The sequence below is a fragment of the Corvus hawaiiensis genome, chromosome Z (genome assembly GCF_020740725.1).
Source record: "Corvus hawaiiensis isolate bCorHaw1 chromosome Z, bCorHaw1.pri.cur, whole genome shotgun sequence".
Taxonomy (NCBI): domain Eukaryota; kingdom Metazoa; phylum Chordata; class Aves; order Passeriformes; family Corvidae; genus Corvus; species Corvus hawaiiensis.
Window position 1 is genome coordinate 13,792,199 of NC_063255.1, and position 4,802 is coordinate 13,797,000.

Sequence of the window (4,802 nt, forward strand, 5' to 3'; positions counted from 1 at the left end):
GATCGTCTCTGTATTATGTTTATGCAAATGATACACTTAGATGAACCGCACACAATCCCAGAGTGGGTCAGGCTGGAGGAGCCCACAGTGGGTCATCCGGTCCAACCTCCTTGCTCAAGCAGGGCCATCCCAGAGCACACGGCACAGGATTGTGTCCAGGCAGTTCTTGAATGTCTCCAGTGACGGAGACTCCACAACCTCTCAGTCACCTCTTCTCGAAGCTGAGCAAGCCCAGCTCCCTCAGCTTTTCCTCATCAGAGAGATGCTCCAGTCCATTAAGCATCCTTGTATCCCTCCTCTGAACCCTCTCAAAGATGAGATGTCTTGCGACAACCAACCCTCCTCCCTCTCACTCACACAAAAATAGTCATGGATGAACAAAACAAGGCAGGAGACAAGTCTGTCATCTTATCTTGATGGCACTTCCCTTTTTCTTTCTCTTACGAACATCTGCCACTTATTCCCCTTTAACAAGCAGGCATGTATGTGATGCAAGCGAACCCTTTCAGGAAATTCTGGTTCGCTTGTTTAGAGGACTTGAAGTGTTAGTAATGTCACAAGTGTTCTGATTTTTTTTCCAGTGCTCATTCTGTGTTTCATAGTGTTCTCATTAAGTTTCTTTGACTTGCTTGAAAACAAGCAACTCAGGTGACTTGTGGCACATGAACTTTTTTTCCAGAAAGGCTACACAAGTCAGGATGAATCATAAATGTCTTTGCCTTGAGAGAACGCACAGCTTTCACATGGGTGCCTATGAATCACTAGCAGTCCCTGCAGCATGTCAAAAGATGGTGTAAGTGAATGTGGCAATCATGACATTTAATATTTTTGAACTGTAAAGGATTGGGTGGAGTATCTGCTGCAAAATGTCTTTAAATTATTTTTGGCATGATAGAGCTATAAAAAATGAGCTATAAACCAAAATTTTCCCCTCTAAGTTTCCAGCATTCATTTCTTATTCTCTAGCTGCTCTGTCTTGTTTATTTAAGAGGCAAGTGTTTGGGGTCACTTGTTCAAGACTAAATTGTGAAAAGTGACTTACAATTTTTATGGGCCCTGACATGATGCATCCACGAGTGCTGAGGAAGCTAGCAGACACCATAGCCAGGGGGCTCATGATCATCTTTGAAAGGTCATGGAGATCAGGAGAGGTGCTTGAGGACTGGAAGAAAGAAAATATCACCCATTCTTTAAAACAGGCAAGAAGGAGGACCCAGGGAACTGGAGCCAGTGAGTCTCACCTCAATCCTTGGAAGGAGCAGATGCCTCCTCAGCAGTGTCACTGATGACACAAAGCTGGGAGGAGTGGTTGATATCCAAGAGGGCTCTGCAGCCCTTCAGAGGGACCTCGACAGGCTGGAGAGATGGGCAGAGAAGAATTGTCTGAAGCTCAGCAAAGGCAAGTGCAGCATCCTGCACCTGGGGAGGAATAACCCCCTGTACAGGCTGGGGGCCAACCTGCTGGAGAGCAGAAGGACAAGGACCTGCGGGTCCTGGTGGACCACAAACTGTCCATGAGCCAGCAGTGCCCTTGTGGCCAAGAAGGCCAACAGAATCCTAGGATGCATTAGGAAGAGCATTGCCAGCTGGTCAAGGGAGGTGATCCTGCCCCTCTGCTCAGCCCTGGTGAGACACGTGGAGTGCTGTATCCAGCACAAGAGAGACGTGGAGATCCTGGAGCAGGTCCAGTGGAGGACGACAAAGGTGATGAAGGGACTGGAGCACCTCTCTTATGAGGAACAGCTGAGGGGGCTGGGCTTCCTTAGCCCAAAGAAGAGGTGACTGAGAGGGGACCTCATCAGTGTCTGTCAGTGTCTGCAGAGAGGGGTCAGAGGATGGAGCAGGCTCTACTCAGTGGTGCCCAGCAATAGGACAGGAGACAATGTGCAGAAACTGATGCACAGGAAGTTCCACCTGAATATGTGAAGAATTTCTTTACTTCGTGGGTGATGGAGCACTGGAACAGTGAGTGAGGGAGCTCAGAGGAAATATAGTCTTCCTTTTGTCTCTTTCCCAGAGATGCTGTGCAGTCTCCCGCACTGGAGTTATTCTAGGACCTTCTGGAACCTACCAGCCTGTGCCTTGTGTTCTAGGATAACTCTGCTTGAGCAGGAAGGCTGGAACAGATGAACACTGTGGTCCCTTCCTGCCTGACCCATTCTGTGCTTCTGTGAATTCTGTCGCCTTCCATGGTGTTCAGTTTCATGCATTGCTCCTTTAGATATGCAAGATGTGTTAAACAGTTTCATCTCCTAAATTTTTTTTTTTTGAAATGAACATTTTACCTCCCACGTATTAATATTTTACCTGTGTATTAAGGATAGTGACTTCACATCACGCAGAACCATCAGAGTGGAGGCTGTTCCTGTGGGTAAGCACTTGCAGCAGCAGGAAAACAAAATCAGTGCTTTCTAACCTGGACTACGCAGGAAACTGAGATAAACAAACCATGTCGTGTATTTCCAGGGCGAGAGCTGTGTGGTGTGACGTTTTCCGGACCACGGCGTGCTTTTCGCGAGGGTCATTTCCAAAGGCTCTGCCTGCTCCAAGGGGAGCCGGGCCGGGGCCGGCGCCGCGGTCCCTCGGCGGATGCTCGGCTGTCCCCTCGTGTTCAGGGACAGCACCGCACCCCCGGAGCTGCGCTGCCTTGCACCGCCCCAACCCCAGCCCTGACCCTCCCTTTGCCATCTCACTCCGGAATTTCCTTACCGCGATGCACTGCTGCAGTCCAGTTCTCTCTTTTTTTGTGCATAGACAACCAAGGAAAGCTGCCTATTGCCAGCTGCAGCGCGGCTGCCTAATGCATTGCAGACACTGCCCTATGGACATGCGGTGGTAAGAGCCCCCCATGGAGACGTTTAGCATCAAACTCCTGGCAGAATCCGGCCTTTGAAACCTTCAGTGCTGATGCCAAGAGTCGATCCTGTAGTACAGCCGTTCCCCACTTGTTTGGCAGATGAGTTTTTGTTGCATTGGCTCACAGCAGGTAAAGTAAATCAGGAGGTGGGGGGACATTGGTCGCAGCACAGAGAGAGGCAGCATCAGAGTCTTGGATACCTCTGTTTTCCAGGCCCCTCTGCTCGTTAGATGCTGAGGAGGAGATGTGACAAATGGCAGAATTGTGGAGTCTAACAGGTGATAAGAGGGAAAAAAAAAGTTTCTGACAGAGATGCATTTTGCTGAAGTCTACACTGGGGTTGCACGGCTGGCAGATCACCATGTAAATGCAAATGTATCTCAGATGATTTGGGGTTTTTTTCAACATTCATACCCGATTTAAAAAAAAAAAAAAAAAAGTTAGCTTGCAATGTAATTTGCAAGTTACTCAGTTTCCAGAGATTTCGAAGGCTGAGGTACTTCTCTCTTTAATAAGTGCTGAAGTTCACTCAAAGTGAACTCAAAGTGCTGAAAAACACTCAATCCCAATAAGTAGAAAAAATAAATCCCAAACATTGTTAGATTGTCGTAACATTGCAAAACACGGCAATAAAACTGCTTTTGGAACTACGATTCTCTCAGAGAGAAAGCTGGTACCTTATTAAAAGGTGCTCTTTTCTGAACAGGGATTTTGCATTTTGGAATATTTTCCTTGGAATGACTCAAGTGGGCTCAAAATTCAAGATTTCAGTTTACATCTCTGAAAATGTAATCCCAGATCTGAAATTTAAACCAGATTCTTCTTTTCCCTATTTATGATCGCCTGTACACACTGAGCAGTTATTTACTCCTGCTGCAGGATCGTTACCTTCAGTTCAGGAGCTCATAGTTCACTCTCTGTAACTCTGTATCCATCTGTATTTGCCTGTGAACAAGTGACTGGAGTTCAGCAGGAAGTGACTTTTGATGGGCAGAAGGAAGACTATATTTCCTCAGAGCCCCCTCCACCACTTCATCAGAAATTAAAAGCAATTAAAACATTTTGAAAGATCATTTAATAGGTGTTTTGAAATACATAGTAGTAGATGATTTGAGGGCATAACATTTTTAGAGTTTCTTCAGAATAAACATCAAGCAAGACAGCTATGAATGCTAATTCTACTGTATTGGAAGAAAGACATATCCAGAGCAACCTATTTGCTATCAAAGAATCACACAAAAGCACAGAATAGTTGGGGTTGCCTCTGGAGATGACCCAGTCCAAGTCCCCTGCTCAGCACAGGGTTGCTCAAGCAGTACAATCAGTGTTTAGTCATTCTGAGCATCTCTGAAGCTGGAGACTCCACAGTCTCTCCAGGCAACCTGTTCCAGTGCTTGACCACACCCTTTGAAAGGTTTTGTTTTCCTTCTTACATTTAAATGATGGAATTTCATTTTGTGCCTATTGCCTCTTGTCTATTCCCTGAAAAACACTGAGAAGACTCTGATTTAATCTTCTTTAATCCCCGCCCACATTAGCTATTTGCATACACTGATGAAGTCCTCAAGCCTTCTCAGGTCCAGGCTGAACACCTCCAGCTCTGTCAGCCTCCCGTCACGTGGCAAATGCTCAAAACCCTCCGTCATATCAGAGCCTCTCTGGTAAATAATGCAGAACTGGGTAACCTGCCCAGGACTGGACACAGCAGAAAATGTGTCTCACCAAGCTCAGCAGAGGGGAAGGATCCCCTTCCCTGACCAGCTGGCAGCACCCTGCCCTGTGGAGGGCAGGATGCTGCTGGCCTTTGCTGCACAGGCCCATTGATGTCTTGTGTTCACCTTGTCCCCAGCTCCTTCTCTGCTTTCCGATCGACTGCACTCCAGCCTGTGCAGGTGCAGAGAGCATAGGAATTTCCACCTCCCTTTGCCCAGCTGCCTTGGGCTCC